Consider the following 22,086-nt stretch of genomic DNA (forward strand, 5'->3'; position numbering starts at 1 on the left):
ACTGATATGATTGAGGCCTTTGTTTCACTAAGTTTACATACCCATATGGCCTTACCCTTTCATTATCCTTTGCAAACCAATTTGAGCCTAATATACCCATTTGTTCTCTACTCTAGCTCATTACTGACTCTAAGCGGAAAACAATAATGTTCTTAATTTGAATCCTTGGTTAGCTTAGACTAGTAAAAGTGCTTATGATTTAAGTGTGGGGAAGTTGGGTTTGAAAATATTTGGTTTTAATAATTGGGTGTTGTATATTTTAGTGAAAATGTGCAAAATAATGGTTGAGCACATGTTATTGCATTCAATACTTTAATTATATGCATTGAGAAAAAAAAGTGAAAAAAAAAGAACAATTAATAAAAGGGGACAAAATGCCCCAAAATAAATAAGTGAAATCAATGCATATGAGCTGTACTCAAAACTTAGAATGCATAAATATGTAGTAAACACAATTGATGGGAAGTTAGATTTTGTATTTTAATTAAATGGATTGTCTTGAGTTAGGTGGAAAGTTTATGTTAATTAAGGATTCAGATTTTAGTCCACTTGGCCAAATACAATCCTACCTTGACCCTAACCCTATTACAACCCTTAAAAGACCTCTTGATTTGTGTATTGGTGCATTAAATTTTTGTTGATTGTTAGATGAAGAGCAAGCTATAGAAAGCAAGATTAGTAGAGAATTGAGAAAATTGACCCTAGACAATTGAGAGTTAGAATGATATACACTACTAGTAAGGGTTCAGTGCTTAATTCTATGTTTCCTGCTTTTATGAGCTATCTTCTTCTTTCAAGTTATTTATATTGTATTTTGTGATTTGAATTAGTGAAATCCAGTTCATATTTATTCTTGAAAGATTTATTTACTTTTTCACCAAGTAGGTAGAATCATTTTAGCATGTAGTTGCATTCACATTCATAGGTTGCATTGCATGAGTCTTGCCTTTCCCTACTCATTTATTTGGTCTCCTTGAGTTTAGCATGAGGACATGCTAATGTTTAAGTGTGGGGAGGTTGATAAACCACTATTTTATGGTTTACAATGTGTTTAATTGTGTAGTTTTATCATGGTCTTTACCCACTTATTCATATAATTAGCATGCATTTATATTTCCTTCCTAAAATTATTACATGATTGAAAACATGCTTCTTTGGTCTTAATTTAGCTAATTTTAATCCTCTCTTATTACCATTCGATGCCTTGATCTGTCTGTTAAGTGTTTCAGGCTTTATAGGGCATGAATGAGTGAGAGATTGGGAAGGAAGCTTGCAAAAATGGAAGAAACACAAGAAATTGAGGAGATGACTAGCGAGAAGTGACGCGTACGCGTCAGCGACGCAACCGCGCGGAAGAAAGGAATCCGCAGTGACGCGGTCGCATGGCTCACGCGACCGCGCATATTGGAAAAGCACAAGTGACGCGGAAGCATGAACGACGCGAACGCGTGGCCGGGAAAAACGCGAATGACGCGTCCGCATGGATGACGCGATCGCGTGACATGCGCGATCTGCAGAATTACAAAAGTCGCTGGCAGAGATTCTGGGCCCCATTTCAACCCAGTTTTTGGCCCAGAAACACAGATTAAAGTCAGGGAACTTGCAGAGACTCATCAGGCTCTCATAAGTCCCGAATTTTAGTCACTTTCCATGATTTAGGTTTAGTTGGAGAGAGGTTCTCTCCTCCCTCTTTAGGATTAGGATTTAGATCTAGGATTTTATTTGCTTGAGGATTATCTTTTTATCAAGTTCAATCTTCCTTTTTCATTACTTGTTTTCTTAATTTAGTTTATGAATTCTTCTATGTTACAGATTACTCTTTCGAATTAATGTTATTTGAGGTATTTTAGTTAATATTGCTTTCTTTTATTCATGTTATTGATTATTCCCAATCTGAAGACATTTTTATTCCAGTAGATTTAATTCCTTTTCCTTTTGGTCTTGGTTAAGAAATCAGTAACTCAGGAGTTATTTTAGCTCAACATAATTGATAACTGTTATCTATGCTAATTGAACTGAACTTCAATAATCCCAACCATTTCTTAGGAAATAAATAGGATTCGAAGGTCAAACTAATTAGTCCATTGACTTTCTTTTGCTTTAGCAAAGGTTAACTAAGTGGAATTAAGATTCAACTTTCATTATTATTGATAAGAATAACTAAGTCTGGACTTTCAATTTCTCATACCTTGCCAAAGGGTTTGCTTTACAGTATTTATTTATTTTAATTGCCATTTAAATTATTTGCCATATTAATTCTTCATTCTCAAACCCCAATTTACAATCTCCATAACCAATAATAAGAACATACCTCCCTGCAATTCCTTGAGAAGACGACCCGAGGTTTAAATACTCGGTTATCAATTTTAAAGGGGTTTGTTACTTATGACAACCAAAACGTTTGCACGAAGGGATTTCTGTTGGTTTAGAATCTATATCTACAACGCGACTATTTTTATAAAATTCATTACTAGCAAAAATCCTAACGTCAAAATGGCGCCGTTGCCGGGGAATTGCAAACGTGTGCCTTATTATTGGTTATTGTAAATAAATTTCAAAAAAAAAAGATATTTTTTTACTTGTTTATTTGTTTTCTCTCTTTCCTCTTATTTCTAATAACTATTATGAATTCTCACCCCTCTCGCTTTGAGTTTGGTTCTAATTTTGTTGCAAGGAATGGAAGCTATAACAGGACTATGCATCAAGGTCTAAGCAATCAAAGATGGATGGAGCCACAAGGATCCGATCAACTCTTTAGGCAACAACATCCTCCAAGATATCATGGATAGAGACATTTTACAATGCATACCCAACTGATAGATTCGGTGGACCGCCTTGTAGCTACCAACAAGCCCCACCCTGTGCTTAGAGACCATCCTCTCGACATAATTTCGAACCACCACACTCACAAGCTTCCTTTCACCATTCGCCACCATATGATCCTTATCCGCCCCAATGCCAATCCAATTACTCCCAAGAACCACCACTCTCCTACGCACCATATCCATATCCATCAAGCCAAAAATCACAGGTTCGCTTCGAGGAATCAGTAAACCAGTTCAATGCAACCCTTCATCAACTGGAGCAAGCAATAAATCAATTATCTTCCAGACGTTCAGACACTCAACAGACTCCCATGGCTTCATGTGGAGAATCTAATGAAGAACGCAGTACGAAGAAGACACTAGAGACTCCAGTGGACAGCATAGAGCATAACTTCGTACTGGAACAAGTAGAGGACACTGTCATTGTAGAAGAAGAAGAGTTGGTTGAAGATTTAGGAGATGCTGAACCTCCTAGGAAATACAGAGTCGTGGAAGACCCCGTCAAGGATGTTACAATTGACGCTAAAGAGGAGGTTGCACAGCCTCCAATGCAGATATCTTATGAAGAACTGGACGGAGTAATTCAAGACGCATGTTTCCTTGATGATGATAGTCACCAGTCAAGTCCCCCTAGTGATGAACTTGCACCCACAAGTGAATTCTTTGAGACAGAAGAATTTTCCCCAAGTGAATACGAAGATGATGCAGAGGTCGACTTTTCTCGACCTCCTAATTATGACTCAAGTGATGAGGAAGATATGGAAGACTTTGACCAGGACATGGCTGGGATGGAAAAGGTTTGCAAGGAAGTGGAGGAATTCACTAAAGACCACAAGGGAGTAGAGCTTGCAGAACCACTAAAAACACTGATCCCAAGGCCACTACCAACCAACACAGACTTTAAGTGGGTAAAATCCTTGACTCTTATCTTTATTTTTTCACTTGAATACGGTTTACTTGAAACAGATGGCCAGCTTAGAGTTCTCTGCGGCTTTAAGAGTAAAAGGGAAATGGCTCGCACTCAGAGCTGGTATACAAGGTTCAATAAGGTTCCACGCTTCAACTCGAAGTGCACGGATTGGTATCATGTTCAATCGAATGGATCTCAGAAAATGTTTGGTCATCTTGGTGAGAATCTAATTTCCAAACCGCCCGGATGGAAAAGTATAGATCAAAACGAAAGCGGATTTGGAACCAAAGTTTGGGATCCTGGAATATATTCTAATATTCATCACCCCGGGAGCCTGAAAATCTGTTTGAAGCTGCTCAGAAGCTTCGCATGCCTAGTTTGGGACCCCGGAGGCTATTCGCATTCCAAGCATTGGTGGAGATTTTTGGACGAATTCAAGCATAAGCCACCATAGCAGGAAGCTCATCTAATGTCCAACTTAAGGACTTTAACTAAAAGTGCTAGGTGGGAGACAACCCACCATGGTATGATCGTTCTTTTCTTTATTTTTAGTTTTTCTATTCAATAACTCTTCTCTTTATCAGCACATTTCGTGCATCTGCATTTGCATCCTTTTAATTAAAAAAAAATGCCACGCGACGCGACCGCATCAGCGATGCGTCTGCGTCGCAAGGAGAGGGGAGAAAATAAAAACGAACAGAGAGTCACGCTGGAGCGTGGCAGGAGGCGTGCCAGTGGCACAAATCGACCCACGCGACCGCGTTGCCGACGCGTTCGCGTCACATGGGAATAATGTCCTCCCACGCGACCGCGTGACCCACGCGGCCGCGTGCCCTGATTTTCGACGTAAAAAAGGTGCACAACGAATTATTGTGCGAGAGTGGTGCTGGATTGGTGCTGAACGCACAATTCTACCCACGCGGACACATGGTTCACGCGTCCGCGTCATTCCCTTCTAAAGCCCACTCACGCGATCGCATGCCCCACGCGATCGCGTCACCCCAAATTTGGCAAATAAAATAATTCGAACAGAGAGTTGTGCAGGCGCAAGGCTGCACTCGCGCCAGAAGCATAACATGTGTCACGCGACTGCGTGACCGACGCGACCGCGTCGATTAACTTCAAGCGCAAGTCACGCGACCGCGTGCCCCACGCGTCCGCGTCGCTTGCGCCGCACAGCTTATCCTAATTTGCCAAATATCTTATCTTTTCTTCCCCAATCCTAATTTTTCCCTCCCTCCTTTCTTACTCACTTCTTTCCCTTCTCATTCTTCTTATCTTTCATTTTCTTTTACTTAATTGCATACTTTCATTCATTGCATTATTTTCATTGGTGTTGGAATTTTATTTGGGTCATTGTTTTTTTCTATATTTTTGTGGATTATTTGACAATTATATATTACTTTTTAAAGGGTTGCTTGCATGTTCAATTTAATACTTTCAAATAGCTTATTTACCGTGCATGTTATGTGTTTGTGAAAACGCCCGTGTGGCATTGTGCACTATTTTTAAGATTTCTTTTAATCTACTACTATAAATTCCTGCTTTTCACGAATTCCCTTTACTATTTTATTAATTAAATATAATTGTTAATACAAACGTTATTGTTAGTTTCTTGATAACTGCGATTTTAGGAAATTGCACGATCGGCAAAAATTCCTTCCGGCAAGTGCACCGGTTATCGTCAAGTAAAAACTCACAATAGAGTGAGGTCGAATCCCACAACGATTGGTTGAGTGAGCAATTCGGATTAGAAGTGTGTTCTAGTTGAGCGGAATCAAGATTTAGATGAGAATTGCGGAATGTAAAATTGGCGGGAAACGTAAATGGCAAGAAATTGAAATTGCGGAATCTTAAATTGCATAAATTAAAGAGCGAGAAGCTAAATTGCTGAAATTAAAAAGGGATCGGGGTGATTGCATGAATTTAATTGCAGAATGTAAAGAGAAAGTGGTAGATCAGAAATGGGGAATTCATTGGGTTTCAGAAGATATTGAGATCTCCGAATCAAAACATTTTTATCCCTTCCTCAACCAATGCGTTCATTGAATTTTGCTTGGCAACCTTATATGATTAGATCCCAATCCCTTGGCTCACCAATTCTCTCTAAAAACAAACAAATTCCCAATCCCTTGGTTTAAATGTTCATAAGAAGAGATGACGCTCGATCACTGATTATACCACACAGTTTCATGAACCACAATTTGGTAGGATTACATGTCACAATATCCATCCAAACCCCAATCCAATTCACTGTGAGAAAGCTTCTCTAGCATGAATCCTCCATTCCTTTCCCAAGGTTCCGAAGGATTCCAATTATGGATAGTTTCTTTCCCAAGACAACTAACCAATGGAATTAGATCGAGAAGCTTTCTAACAAAAATTCAAGAGAAAAGATTGAAGAAGAAGATAAAAACTATTATTGATTCATTGAATTACAATAGAGCTCCCTAACCCAATGAAAGGGGGTTTAGTGAGTCATAGCTCTGAATTCAATTACAAAAGTATGAAAATTAGAAAAATGATCCAAAAAAGTCCTCTAACTAACTTAAATTCTATCCTATTTATACACTTTCTAAATTGAGCTTCTGTTGTGTTTCTTGGGCTTTGAGGCCTTTCCCTGATTTCCTTTTGCTTTGGGTTTATGATCCATAATCCTGATGAGGCTGCTGATCTAATTCTGTAACATTCATTGAGCCAACTTAGTGATAATCAAGTAATGACACATGACTCAACAAATTGAAATTCCAGACTCATCAATTCTTCAGGCCCAATCCCATAAACCATGATATTCAATTGGGTTTCATACCAGAGTACGTTTAAGTTCATGTTTGTGCTCAAATGCTAACTTAAACTGCAATATTTTTGGCCCAGAAACCTTTTCAAATAGTGACGTTTAAGTTGCAGTTTAAGCTTAAACTGCAACTTAAACGTTGGACACTCCTGGAGGTGGTATAACCTTAAACTGAAGCTTAAACGTGGAAATGGAAGAAGGCAACCCTGGAGTGTGGAATGGTCGAACACGTTTAAGCTCCAGTTTAAGGTTAAACTGGAGCTTAAACGTGGAAATGGAGAAAGCAACCCTGGAGGAGAATGATCGAACACGTTTAAGCTCCAGTTTAAGGTTAAACTGGAGCTTAAACGTGGAAATGGCTCCCTGGTGCATTTCTCATTTCTGGCGTTTAACTTCCAGTTTAAGGTTAAACTGGAGGTTAAACGCCACTTTCAGCTTTTCCTCAGCTTTCATGATTTTGGCGTTTAAGCTCCAGTTTAAGCTTAAACTGGAGCTTAAACTGGAGCTTAAACTGGAGCTTAAACTCCACATGTGATATTCAAGCTTCCTTTATTGATTTTGTTGCTTCCTTGCCTAACCTCTTCTTCCCTGAAATCATCCAAACAACTGCATCAAAGTCTTGCAAAATTTCATGAGAAATCTTCCATTCATAGCATTCAAGTAATATAACTAAAAACTCATGGAATTTGCATCAAAATCATACTGTTTGGATGGTTCATTGCTTTGTTATTCATTTAACCATTCTTGGTTACTTTAAGCTCAAGAAAATGCATAAAACAACTAAAACTAACAGAAAAACGCTAGTGAAACTAGCCTAAGATGCCTTGGCATCACAACACCAAACTTAATACTTGCTTGTCCCTAAGCAAGTCCTGAGTTATTTGAGAAGAAAGTATGAAACAGAAAGTAATTACATTGGCTATATTAGCAAGCATTTGAAGTTCATCAGAAGGGTTTTATGCAGAAAGTTGCAGCATCACTTTTTCATTCTTATCAGGCAAGATTATCACTTTTTCATTGCATCCATCAAACACTGCTATGGCCTCTTGTTATTCTTATGTCCTTGGCACTTTTCCCTTCTTTGTTTTTCTTTTTCTTAGAGCTCCTTTGCTCCTTGTTTGCTCAGTGTCATGTGCTGCACAAGCCTTTGGCATTTTCTTTTTCTTATCAGTGCACTACACATATCCACTACAGGCATTTTAGTTCACATTTCTTCTTGAGACCTTGGTGCCCAGCACCTCTTTGTGTGACTAAATGTTTTGTATTTAGGTTGCTCTTGATAATGGACTTTTGGTTGATAATCCCGGGTTAGTTAACCCAAGTTACCAAGTGTTGAAACACTCCTCAGAACCTATTCATCCAAGCATATCCTTAATACATAAACACCACAGGCATTTGTCTCAGAAGTTCAAACCATTGGTGCCTAGCTTTTTTCTCAATTTTTTTTTGCTTTTTGGTTGCCCTTTTTCAGTGGCTTTTTCTTCTTCTTTTTCTTTCTTTTTCATGGCCAAAGACATTTATTCATCAAGATCCATAGACAGTATTCAAACTTCTACACAAAAATGATAATTCTACACTCAATTTCCAGTGATCTGACTAAACCATCAAGCATGCATACCACCACTTAATTCTACTTGATTTGTCACTAATTGAGCCAAGTTACTTTTGTTCAAACTTTTCTTTTATTTTTGGAAACAGAACAAGCATGGCAAGCATTTGTTTAAGAAGGTGAAGTTATATCCAAACATCTAGGCATTCACTTTATTCAAAGCAGTAAACAGACAAACATACTAGAAATTTCACATTCCAGAAAGATTCAACAATTACAGTTTAAACCAAAACAAGCATGCTTTTGTTTGCCTTTTAAAGAATGGTCAAGGAATAACACCACCTTGTGAAATTTCTTGTTTTCTCTTTGTTTCCAGGAAACAATTTGATTTCTCCTTCTTCTCCTAGTTGTTGCTTCATGTTCTTTCTAAGATCCTTGTTTCCTTTCCTGCAAAGAGTGACGAAGTTGCTTGCTTCTCAAGCACTTGAGTGGTTAGCTCAACTATGTATGGGCAAGTGTCTGAGTCTTAAGTTGGTGTGTGAACACCAAACTTAGTCTCCTACTTACTCCTCTGCTCTTTGAATCCTTGAATTCTCCTTGGAATGAAGTTGCTGCTAAGGATTTTAAGCACTTCTGTGATTGCTTAGAATGGTTGTTCCTTTCATATAATTCAAAGGTTGTTGTGTTCAGTTGATCTGTATGGTGGAACACCAAACTTAGGGTCACACATTCCCCTTTGAATTATTGATCCACGAATTCATTGTTTGGTGTGAAACACCAAACTTAATTCTTTGCAATGCACCGAAACTACTTCACCTTTTTATTGAAACAAATAAAAGAAACAGCAAAGGAGTATTACCTCAGGTTGGGTTGCCTCCCAACAAGCGCTTCTTTAACGTCATTAGCTTGACGGTCAGCTTCCTCAGTTGAGGTGATATTTAACCTTGTCCTTCTCCTTCACATCTCCCAAGTAATGTTTGAGTCTTTGACCATTCACAGTGAAGGTTCGTTGTGACTTTTCTTCCATGATTTCTACTTGTCCATATTGGGAGACCTTGGTGACAAGGAATGGTCCAGACCACCTTGATTTTAGCTTCCCTGGAAATAGCTTCAGCCTAGAATTGTAGAGCAATACTTTTTGTCCCTCTTCAAATTTCCTTGGGGCTATGTTGCTGTCATGCTTCTTCTTTGCTCTTTCTTTGTAAATTTTGGCATTCTCATAAGCTTCATCTCTGAATTCTTCCAACTCTTGAATTTGCAACATCCTTCTTTCTCCAGCAGCTTTGCTGTCCAAGTTCAAGAGTTTCAAGGCCCAGAATGCCTTGTGCTCCAACTCCAGTGGCAAATGGCAAGCTTTTCCATATACTAGTTGGTAAGGAGACATTCCAATTGGTGTTTTGAAAGCTGTCCTATATGCCCAAAGAGCATCATCTAGCTTAATCGACCAGTCCTTCCTTGAAGTTCCCACAGTCTTTTCCAGGATTCTTTTGAGTTCCCTATTAGATATTTCGGCTTGCCCACTTGTCTGTGGATGGTATGGTGTGGCTACCTTGTGTTTGACTCCATATTTTAGAAGCAATGCCTCTAATGGTTTGTTGCAGAAGTGGCTTCCTCCATCACTGATGATTGCTCTTGGAACCCCAAAACGGCAAAAAATGTGTTTTCTGAGGAAGTTCATGACTACCTTATTATCATTGGTTGGAGTTGCTATTGCTTCAACCCATTTGGAGACATAGTCTACTGCCACAAGAATGTAATTATTTGAGTATGAGGTGGGAAAGGGTCCCATGAAATCTATCCCCCATACATCAAATAATTCAAGTTCCAGAATGAATTGTTGTGGCATTTCATTTCTTCTTGGCAAGTTCCCCGCTTTCTGGCATTCATGGCAGTGCTTCACTAGTTCCTTTGCATCTTTGAAGATAGTGGGCCAATAAAAACCACACTGCAACACCTTAGCTGCTGTTCTTTCTCCTACAAAATGTCCTCCATAAGTGGAGCCATGGCAGTCCCATAAGACTTCCCTTCCTTCTTCCTCTGATATGCATCTTCTGAGTATGCCATCCGAACATTTTTTGAACAAGTATGGTTCGTCCCAGATGAAGTATTTGGCATCATTTACCAATTTCTTCCTTTGATGCTTGTTAAATTCCAACGGCAAACACCCAGTGGCCTTGAAGTTTGCTATGTCTGCAAACCAGGGTGCTTTGTGAATTACCATGAGTTGTTCATCAGGAAAGCACTCATTTATATGTGTGCTTTGTGTGCTTCCTTCTTCACATGGTATCCTTGATAAATGGTCTGCCACCTTGTTCTCTACACCCTTCTTGTCTTTGATTTCAATGTCAAATTCCTGCAACAAAAGAACCCATCTAATAAGTCTTGGTTTGGATTCTTGTTTAGCAAGTAAGTATTTTAAAGCTGAATGATCAGTGAAGACAATGACTTTAGATCCAATGAGATAGGATCTAAATTTGTCAAATGCAAAGACTATTGCCAAGAGTTCTTTTTCAGTGGTTGTGTAATTCCTTTGGTTATCATTCAAGACTTTACTGGCATAATAAATCACATGTACCAAATTGTCTTTCCTTTGTCCTAACACTGCCCCAATAGCAAGGTCTGATGCATCACACATCAGTTCAAAAGGTAAGTTCCAATCAGGTGGGGCAATGATAGGTGCAGAGGAAAGTTTTTGCTTCAAAAGTTCATAGGCTAGCATGCAATTTTTATCAAATACAAAGGGTGTATCAGAGACAAGCAAGTTACTCAAAGGTTTGGCTATTTTAGAAAAGTCTCTAATAAACCTTCTGTAAAAGCCAGCGTGTCCCAAAAAACTCCTAACTGCCTTGACATTACTTGGTGGAGGTAGTTTTTCAATGAGTTCTACCTTAGCTCTGTCCACCTCAATGCCTCTATTAGAGATTTTGTGGCCAAGGACTATTCCTTCTGTGACCATGAAATGACACTTTCCCAGTTTAATACTAGGTTGGTCTCTTGGCATCTCTTAAGCACCAAGGCAAGGTGGTGTAGGCAGCTAGGAAAAGAATCTCCAAACACAGAAAAATCATCCATGAAAACCTCAATAAATTTTTCAATCATGTCCGAAAAGATGGACAGCATGCATCTTTGGAAAGTGGCAGGTGCATTGCACAATCCAAAGGGCATGCGTCTATAAGCAAAAACTCCATATGGACAAACAAATGAGGTTTTCTCTTGATCTCTTGGATCAACTACTATCTGATTATAGCCTGAGTATCCATCCAGAAAGCAATAGTAAGCATGTCCTGCAAGCCTTTCAAGCATCTGATCCATGAATGGGAGTGGGAAATGATCTTTTCTGGTGGCTTCATTGAGCTTCCTGTAGTCTATGCACATCCTCCACCCAGTGACAGTTCTTGTGGGTATAAGTTCGTTCCTCTCATTTGGCACCACAGTTATGCCACCTTTCTTGGGAACTACATGGATGGGACTAACCCATGGGCTATCAGAAATGGGGTAGATTACCCCTGCCTGCCATAACTTCATGACCTCCTTTTGTACCACTTCTTTCATGACGGGATTCAATCTTCTCTGAGCTTGAATGGAGGGTCTAGCATCCTCTTCTAACAAGATTTTATGCATGCATATGGATGAACTTATCCCCTTCAAATCAGCTAGGGTCCATCCAATGGCATCTTGATGAGTTTGTAGCACCTTGATCAATTCTTCTTCCTGTTCTTGGCTCAGGGCAGAGCTAATGATAACAGGATGGCTCTCATCACTACCCAAGTATGCATACTTGAGACTAGGGGGCAATGCTTTGAGCTCAGGTTTTGGTGCTTCCTTCTCTTCTTTCACCCTCTCTGGCATGCTTGGCATGGTTGTTTCAGCAGCCTTGATGTCACTAACTTCAATATCCTTGGTGAACTCCTCCTCTGCCACTTCCTTTGTTGTTTCCTTAAAGGTTTCTTGTACTGCAATGTCCACTACATCCACCCTCATGCATTCCTTTAGTGATTCTGATGGATAGCTCATTGCCTTGAATACGTTAAACACCAATTGCTCATCATGTAGTCTAAGAGTGAGTTCACCCTTTTGGACATCTATGATGGCTCCAGCAGTAGCCAGGAAGGGTCTTCCCAGGATTATCGAAGCTTTGGCTTCTTCCTCCATATCTAACACCACAAAATCGGCAGGAAATATAAAATCTCCCACTTTTACCAACAAATCCTCAACTATCCCATGAGGGAATTTAAAAGTTCGATCTGCCAATTGGAGGGCCATTCTTGTTGGTTTGGCTTCCTCAATCTTCATTCTTCTCATCATTGTTAGAGACATCAAATTGATACTGGCCCCTAGGTCACACAAGGCCTTCTCCACCATGACTTCTCCTATGATGCAGGGGATTCGGAAACTGCCTGGATCCTTCAATTTCTGAGGCAATTTGTGTTGAATGATGGCACTGCATTCTTCAGTTAACAACACAGTTTCCTCATTTTTCCAGCTTCTCTTCTTGGTCATTAATTCCTTTAAGAATTTTGCATAGAGTGGCATTTGCTCTATTGCCTCAGCAAACGGAATGTTGATTTGAAGCTTCTTGAAAATCTCCAAGAATCTGGAGAATTGGCCATCCTTTTCACTTTTCATCAAACGTTGAGGATATGGTGCTTTGGGTGTATAAGGCTTCAGGACCTCTTTTTCTTTTTCTTTTGTTGCAGACGGTGTAAAAGATTGTCCCTGTTCCTTGTCTCTCACATTTTCCTTTGCTTCATCCTCTGTGGTTTCCTTTGAGATCTCCTTTAGCTTCTTTCCACTTCTGAGGGTTATGGCCTTACATTCTTCCCTTGCAATAGCCTTGGCAGCATGAGAAACGCTTGGCCCAGGGGTTTGCTTAGACAAATACCCAATTTGATTTTCTAGCTTCTGGATGGCAGCTCCTTGGTTTTGCAAGTTAGAATTTACTTCTTCCTTAAAGGCTTTCAATTCGGTTATGTCTTGACCCATGGTTGCAAGCATTCCTTCTATCATGTTTAATTGATCTTGAAATTGTTGGTTCGGATTAGGTTGGGCAGGTTGATTATTTTGGCCATGATATGGTGGTTGGGAGTAAGTGTTTTGTGTGGCTTGGTATGATCTTTGGTTGGAGTTTTGGTATGTGGAATTGTTATGTTGGTTGGGGTTGTAAGTTTTGTGGTTTTGTGGTTGGGTTTGCTGGTTTCCCCACCCAAAGTTTGGGTGGTTTTTCCAGCCTGGGTTGTAAGTGTTGGAATGTGGATCATATGGTTGCCTTTGTTGATTTCCCACATAGTTGGCCTCTTCCCAATCACCTCCTTCAGTGCTTACTTCCTCTTGATCTTGTGTGTGTATTGCAGCCACTTGATTTGTTTCTAATTTCCTGGTAAGCTCTGCTAGTTGCTTGGCAAACACCTTGTTTTGGGCTAGAATTGTATCAACATGGTTCAGCTCCATGACTCCCTTAGTGTTGTGTCTCTCTGAAGCATAGTAGTACTCATTCTCAGCCACTATCTCAATCACTTCAATGGCTTCTTCCACAATCTTTTTCCTGTTCAATGAACCTCCTGATGAATGGTCTACAGCCTTCCTTGATTCATAAGAAAGTCTATCATAGAAAATATGCAATTGCACCCAGTCATGGAACATGTCTGGTGGGCATTTCCTTGTCAAATCCTTGAACCTCTCCCATGCCTCGTAGAGAGTTTCACCATCTTGTTGTCTAAAAGTCTGAACCTCAGATCAAAGCCTCTTGACCTTTTGTGGGGGGTAGAAGCGTGCCAGAAACTTGCTTTCAACCTCATCCCAGGTTGTTAGGCTCCCCCTTGGGAATGATTCCAGCCACTTAGCTGCCTTGTCCCTAAGTGAAAATGGGAACAAGAGCAGTTTATAGGCATCTTCCTGGACTCCATTGGACTTCACAGTGTCGCAAATTCTCAGGAATTTTGTGAGATGTTGGTTTGGATCTTCATTAGCACTCCCACCAAATGAACAATGATTTTCCACCAGTGATATTAGCTGTGGTTTGAGTTCAAAATTGTTGGCCTGAATGGGTGGTTTCTGAATGCTGCTACCACAATTCCCAGAGGTTGGGTTTATGTATGAACCAAGAACCCTCCTCTCGGGAATGGCATTGTTTCCATCAGCTCTCTCATGGTTGTGAACTTCTCTATCCATGTTGAGATCTAGAGCTTCCTCAAAATTGTCCTCAGATTCTCCTTCAGATTCTTCTTCTCCCAATACTCTCTTCCCTCTTGCTTTCCTTCTAAGTTTATGAAGGGTCCTCTCTGGTTCGGTATATGGATGAGTTGATGTCTCTCCTCTCCTACCTGTCATACAAGAACACAGCACAGGCAACAAACAAGTGAAATACTCTTGGTTAATGGAAGAGTATGGTTAGAGCAGTTGAGGAATTAATTCAAATAGTTAGTGAGTCAGTGAGTTAGTTGCTTGAATTTAAAGGCATAAAGAAAGAAAGCAAGTAACAGAGTGCAGAAATTAAAATTCAACAAGTAACTTGAACTGAATTAACAAAACAAGAAAAATGCTCAATCTAGTTAACTTCCAATTTGAGAATTGTCAATCGAAAACCAATCCCCGGCAACGGCGCCATAAACTTGATAACTGCGATTTTAGGAAATTGCACGATCGGCAAAAATTCCTTCCGGCAAGTGCACCGGTTATCGTCAAGTAAAAACTCACAATAGAGTGAGGTCGAATCCCACAAGGATTGGTTGAGTGAGCAATTCGGATTAGAAGTGTGTTCTAGTTGAGCGGAATCAAGATTTAGATGAGAATTGCGGAATGTAAAATTGGCGGGAAACGTAAATGGCAAGAAATTGAAATTGCGGAATCTTAAATTGCATGAATTAAAGAGCGAGAAGCTAAATTGCTGAAATTAAAAAGGGATCGGGGTGATTGCATGAATTTAATTGCAGAATGTAAAGAGAAAGTGGTAGATCAGAAATGGGGAATTCATTGGGTTTCAGAAGATATTGAGATCTCCGAATCAAAGCATTTTTATCCCTTCCTCAACCAATGCGTTCATTGAATTTTTCTTGGCAACCTTATATGATTGGATCCCAATCCCTTGGCTCACCAATTCTCTCTAAAAACAAACAAATTCCCAATCCCTTGGTTTAAATGTTCATAAGAAGAGATGACGCTCGATCACTGATTATACCACACAGTTTCATGAACCACAATTTGGTAGGATTACATGTCACAATATCCATCCAAACCCCAATCCAATTCACTGTGAGAAAGCTTCTCTAGCATGAATCCTCCATTCCTTTCCCAAGGTTCCGAAGGATTCCAATTATGGATAGTTTCTTTCCCAAGACAACTAACCAATGGAATTAGATTGAGAAGCTTTCTAACAAAAATTCAAGAGAAAAGATTGAAGAAGAAGATAAAAACTATTATTGATTCATTGAATTACAATAGAGCTCCCTAACCCAATGAAAGGGGGTTTAGTGAGTCATAGCTCTGAATTCAATTACAAAAGTATGAAAATTAGAAAAATGATCCAAAAAAGTCCTCTAACTAACTTAAATTCTATCCTATTTATACACTTTCTAAATTGAGCTTCTGTTGTGTTTCTTGGGCTTTGAGGCCTTTCCCTGATTTTCTTTTGCTTTGGGTTTATGATCCATAATCCTGATGAGGCTGCTGATCCAATTCTGTAACATTCATTGAGCCAACTTAGTGATAATCAAGTAATGACACATGACTCAACAAATTGAAATTCCAGACTCATCAATTCTTCAGGCCCAATCCCATAAACCATGATATTCAATTGGGTTTCATACCAGAGTACGTTTAAGTTCATGTTTGTGCTCAAATGCTAACTTAAACTGCAATATTTTTGGCCCAGAAACCTTTTCAAATAGTGACGTTTAAGTTGCAGTTTAAGCTTAAACTGCAACTTAAACGTTGGACACTCCTGGAGGTGGTATAACTCAAGCACATTTAAGCTTCAGTTTAAGGTTAAACTGAAGCTTAAACGTGGAAATGGAAGAAGGCAACCCTGGAGTGTGGAATGGTCGAGCACGTTTAAGCTCCAGTTTAAGGTTAAACTGGAGCTTAAACGTGGAAATGGAGAAAGCAACCCTGGAGGAGAATGATCGAACACGTTTAAGCTCCAGTTTAAGGTTAAACTGGAGCTTAAACGTGGAAATGGCTCCCTGGTGCATTTCTCATTTCTGGCGTTTAACTTCCAGTTTAAGGTTAAACTGGAGGTTAAACGCCACTTTCAGCTTTTCCTCAGCTTTCATGATTTTGGCGTTTAAGCTCCAGTTTAAGCTTAAACTGGAGCTTAAACTGGAGCTTAAACTGGAGCTTAAACTGGAGCTTAAACTCCACATGTGATATTCAAGCTTCCTTTATTGATTTTGTTGCTTCCTTGCCTAACCTCTTCTTCCCTGAAATCATCCAAACAACTGCATCAAAGTCTTGCAAAATTTCATGAGAAATCTTCCATTCATAGCATTCAAGTAATATAACTAAAAACTCATGGAATTTGCATCAAAATCATACTGTTTGGATGGTTCATTGCTTTGTTATTCATTTAACCATTCTTGGTTACTTTAAGCTCAAAAAAATGCATAAAACAACTAAAACTAACAGAAAAATGCTAGTGAAACTAGCCTAAGATGCCTTGGCATCATTTCTCATGACTAACAATACATTAAAGCTTTTGATGCTTGATCTATGCTACTCATGCCCTTGCCGGCATGCTAATAAACATCTTGCATCCAATACTCCCCATGCCTTGCTATATTTCCATTGATGAACTAATCACATGGAATCGCGACCATGTCTTTCATTCACTATTTTTTACTTGGCATGATTATCACTCGTACCACCCTCCTCTTTGCTCCATCCCTTTGACTTCATGTCCCTTTCTCTTCTCCCTTAATTCTATATTTCCATTGTTTGATGTATGCATGCACTGATATGATTGAGGTCTTTGTTTCACTAAGCTTACATACCCATATGGCCTTATCCTTTCATTATCCTTTGCAAACCAATTTGAGCCTAATATACCCATTTGTTCTCTACTCTAGATCATTACTGACTCTAAGCGGAAAACAATAATGTCCTTAATTTGAATCCTTGGTTAGCTTAGACTAGTAAAAGTGCTTATGATTTAAGTGTGGGAAAGTTAGGTTTGAAAATATTTGGTTTGAATAATTGGGTGTTGTATATTTTAGTGAAAATGTGCAAAATAATGGTTGAGCACATATTATTGCATTCAATACTTTAATTATATGCATTGAGAAAAAAAAAGTGAAAAAAAAGAAAAGAGCAATTAATAAAAGGGAACAAAATGCCCCAAAATAAATAAGTGAAATCGATGCATATGAGCTGTACTCAAAACTTAGAATGCATAAATATGTAGTAAACACAGTTGATGGGAAGTTAGATTTTGTATTTTAATTAAATGGATTGTCTTGAGTTAGGTGGAAAGTTTATGTTAATTAAGGATTCAGATTTTAGTCCACTTGGCCAAATACAATCCTACCTTGACCCTAACCCCATTACAACCCTTAAAAGACCTCTTGATTTGTGTATTGGTGCATTAAATTTTTGTTGATTGTTAGATGAAGAGCAAGCTATAGAAAGCAAGATTAGTAGAGAATTGAGAAAATTGACCCTAGACACTTGAGAGTTAGAATGATATACACTACTAGTAAGGGTTCAGTGCTTAATTCTATGTTCCCTGCTTTTATGAGCTATCTTCTTCTTGCAAGTTATTTATATTGTATTTTGTGATTTGAATTAGTGAAATCTAGTTCATATTTATTCTTGAAAGATTTATTTACTTTTTCACCAAGTAGGTAGAATGATTTTAGCATGTAGTTACATTCACATTCATAGGTTGCATTGCATGAGTCTTGCCTTTCCCTACTAATTTATTTGGTCTCCTTGAGTTTAGCATGAGAACATGCTAATGTTTAAGTGTGGGGAGGTTGATAAACCACTATTTTATGGTTTACAATGTGTTTAATTGTGTGGTTTTATCATGGTCTTTACCCACTTATTCATATAATTAGCATGCATTTATATTTCCTTCCTAAAATTATTACATGATTGAAAACATGCTTCTTTGGTCTTAATTTAGCTAATCTTAATCCTCTCTTATAACCATTCGATGCCTTGATCTGTGTGTTAAGTGTTTCAGGCTTTATAGGGCATGAATGAGTGAGAGATTGGGAAGGAAGCTTGCAAAAATTGAAGGAACACAAGAAATTGAGGAGATGATCAGCGAGAAGTGACGCGTACGCGTCAGCGACGCGACCACGTGGAAGAAAGGAATCCGCAGTGACGCAGTCGCATGGCTCACGCGGCCGCGCGGATTGGAAAAGCACAAGTGACGCGGAAGCATGGACGACGCGAACGCGTGGCAGGGAAAAATGCGAATAACGCGTCTGATGTGCGGAAAACGATCCGACACAAAACTCACCGGCAAGTGTACCGGGTCGCATCAAGTAATAATAACTCACATGAGTGAGGTCGATCCCACAGGGATTGAAGGATTGAGCAATTTTAGTTTAGTGGTTTGTTTAGTCAAGCGAATCAAGTATTGGTTGAGTGATTTGTGTTTAACAGGAAGCAAAATTGCTTGGAATATAAAGGGGGAAGGGAAAATTGCAGTAAATTAAAGAGCATGAAAGTAAACTAGCAGAATCTTAAAGAACAAGAAAGTAAATGACAGAAACTTAAAGTGCAAGAAATGTAAATTGCAGTAACTTGAATTGCAAGGAATATAAATTGCTTGAATGTAAAAGGGATTTGAGGACAGGGATTGCAGAATTTAAACAAGAGAAATTGAGTAGCAATAATCAATAGAACAGAAATTGCATTAGAAGCAATTGGAACTTAGACAGAAAATGAAATTTAAGTGCAGCAAGGTTCACAGAAGAACCAAAAATAAATTGGGATCTCAGGGCTCAAGAGACTAGGTAGCAGAGCCTAGATCTCAATTACCTTCCTAGATCCAAGTACTTAAAGCAATTAACAAGAAATAGAAGAAGAAGCAGTAAAGGAAATTGAAATTGAATTTAATTATGCAGAAAGTGATTAAAGAGATTTTGAATGGAGGTTGAGACAGAATTTCCTCAACTCTTCACACCCAAAACTCAAAACAAGAAAATTAAAAGTGCTCAGGCAAGAATGAGGAAGAAGAGAGATCAATTCTCCTCCCCAATTCTCTGAACTCTCGGTCAAGTTTCTCAGGGAAAGTGCAAAAGCTCAAAGCTCAAAGAAAGTGCCAAATTCAAAAGCAAAGCTAAAAGTTCAAAGTCCAGGTCCTAATTACATCAAACTAACTCCTATTTATACACTTTCTATTCTTGGATATTGGGATTTGGATGGGTTTTTGATTTGGTGAAGAAATGAATTAAATGGGAATTTTAATTGAATTTTCGGCCCAAAATAATAGCTTCCAGGAGGCTGCCCTGCCCTTGTGGAGGGCAGGGCAGAAAATGGTGCTTGGTGCATGCATGGTGCGGCTTGGCGCGCAGGATTGGTGCGCAGATTGTTGCCCTGCCCGCGCGGAGGGCAGGGCAGGAAAAGTTGGTGCGCGCTGGTGCTGCCAGAATCGTGCTGTGGTGCGCGCTGGTGCTGCCAGATTCACTCCTTGGTGCGCCAGACTCGTTTCTTGGTGCGCCAGAATCATGCCACACACAAAATTCTGCCCTGCCCTCGCGGAGGGCAGGGCAGTGTTTCCAAAATGAAGTCCCGCGTTCGAGTCCTAGCAGAAACACACGCTAGTTAATTTCCTTGGCTTTCTTGGCACGGTGATGGCACTTAGTTCCTTGCTTCCTCATGGTCCCGTGTTCAACTCTTGTGGCAAGCATTTGGAGACATTTTCCTTTGATTTTCTCCCCTTGTGAGCCCGATACTGCCCTTGTGGAGGGCAGGGCAACATTTTCTTCTTCTTGATTTCAAGGAACAGATTTGTGCTCTGCCCTTGTAGTGGGCAGGGCAGAGTTGCCTTTTATGTTTGGTTCCCTTATGTTGCCCTCCTAGAGGGCAGTGTGCCCTTGTGGAGGGCAATGCTTGCCTCCCCCCATTGCATGCGGCACACTTTTCCTTCCTTTGACCACGCTTCCTTCTCCTTGGGTCACGCTTTTTTAGGCCACGCTTTTCCTTTTTTTTCTTTTCTTCACCTACAATAAACCAAAACAACCACTCAAAGTATCACTAAATTCAAGAGGCTTATAAATCAATTAAAATTCAATTAAAATTAGCTTAAACCTCATGATTTGACATTAATTTCATGGTGGTTGTTTGATTTAAAGAAGTTATGCATTTTCATTCCAAATTACTTACTTAGGATGCAAGAAAGTGCATAAATGCTAACAAAACAAGTGAAATTAGCTTGAAAAATGGGTATATGATGACTTGTCATCACAACACCAAACTTAAATCTTGCTTGTCCCCAAGCAAGCATCAAAACTAAGAGAAATTGAAATGAATAAGAAAAGAACACATATCCTTATTAGGCATATAGCAGAACTTGATCTATGGGGTCTTTATGCAGACAATGATGACTCAAGTTATTGTTTGCTGTTACATAATACACATTTTTCATCAAAGGTTTGCTAAACTTGCTGTTATAAGACTTACTCTTTACTTACTCCATTTCTAACTTTTCCTTCTCATATTGCTTAACAAGCTTATTCTTTTGGAGGTTTTGGTGTCAAATGTTGCAGTAATAGCCTTTGGCTTTATTTGTTTCTTTCTTTTACTCAACATCTCTCCACCACAGACACTTGGCTCACTATTTCTTCCTAGGATCATTGATGCCCAGCATCTCTTTGGATAACTAAATGTTCTGTATCTAAGTTGCTCTTTATTGTGGACTTTCAATTGGTCATCCCAAATCAGTTGATCTAAGTGACCGGGTTTTAAAATACCCCTTAGAATTTACTCATCCAAGCATATCTTAGTACAAGAACACCACAGGCATGTGTCCTAGGGTCCAAGCTATTGGTGTCCAACCTTTATTTTTTTGCTTTTCTTGCCATTTTGGCTTTTTCTTCTTCCTTTTCTTTCTGTTTTTGTTCTCAAGGGTTTATTGATAAGGGTCTTTATAACAGCAAGCTAACTCACACTTGAATGAGAATGATATTATGCAGCAATTATTTCATGAGTTATGCATTTAATCAAACACATATACCACCATTAATTTCCATTCTACTTATGCAACATTGGATATTTCACTTTTCAGTTCAAACCAAATCTCTTTTATTCAAGCATATGGGAAACAAAACAAAATTAAAGCTAAGTGATGAATGACAAGCATTATGCAGATCATTTCTCTAGCTACTTATTGAATAACAGAAAGTACAAGAAAAAGAAATAAAAAGAAATAAACAGTGGAGGCATATCATGTTTCAGACATGCTTCTCCTTATTAGAAGAGTTAAAGAAGGGGAATGAAAGAACTTTGCCACCTTCTATTGGTTGTGGCTGCTGCTTGATTCTCCCTTATTCTTCTTTCTCTTCCCTATCTTGGAATAATCTCGGATCTCTTCACCAGGACATCTTCTACCCCAGACAGAATCTAAGAGTCCTGAGAGCCCAACATCTTCCAATCTTTTAAAGGTTGCCTCTGTATAGTGACGAGACCTTGCTTGTTGCTTGGCTTCAAATTCAGGGCATTGCTCAAATGGCTTGATCTGAGGATTGAGTGTTGGCAAATTATGGGTCAAGTACTCCAACCTTGCTTGCATGTTTTCATCATTCTCCATTCTTTGTGCATATCTCACTTCTCCCATGGTGTGATGAATATTCTTCCATTGATACAGGTTGTGACTGTATTCCCCTGCTTTAGCTTGACTAAAATACAGCTTATCATATGATTCCTTGAATTCTTTGTATTGCTCTTTTTGTCCTTCAAGAATCTGAGCTTGAAATTCTTGCTGTTGAGTCATCATTTGCTGTTGCCATCTCTCTTGCTTCTCCTCCATTTGACGCTGCCAAGCTTCCCTCTCCTCTTTGTCTTT

At 39.1% G+C, this 22,086-nt stretch overlaps 1 non-coding gene across 1 annotated transcript; it reads left to right on the top strand.

Moving 5' to 3' along the window:
- The first annotated feature begins 13,716 nt into the window (after positions 1 to 13,716).
- On the top strand, positions 13,717 to 13,820 carry LOC130978603 (small nucleolar RNA R71). Its single transcript, XR_009086225.1, has one exon. It is a non-coding gene; the product is annotated as a small nucleolar RNA R71 (small nucleolar RNA).
- Positions 13,821 to 22,086: the final 8,266 nt, after the last annotated feature.

Source organism: Arachis stenosperma, chromosome 4 (genome assembly GCF_014773155.1).
Source record: "Arachis stenosperma cultivar V10309 chromosome 4, arast.V10309.gnm1.PFL2, whole genome shotgun sequence".
NCBI classification, from domain to species: Eukaryota; Viridiplantae; Streptophyta; class Magnoliopsida; order Fabales; family Fabaceae; genus Arachis; species Arachis stenosperma.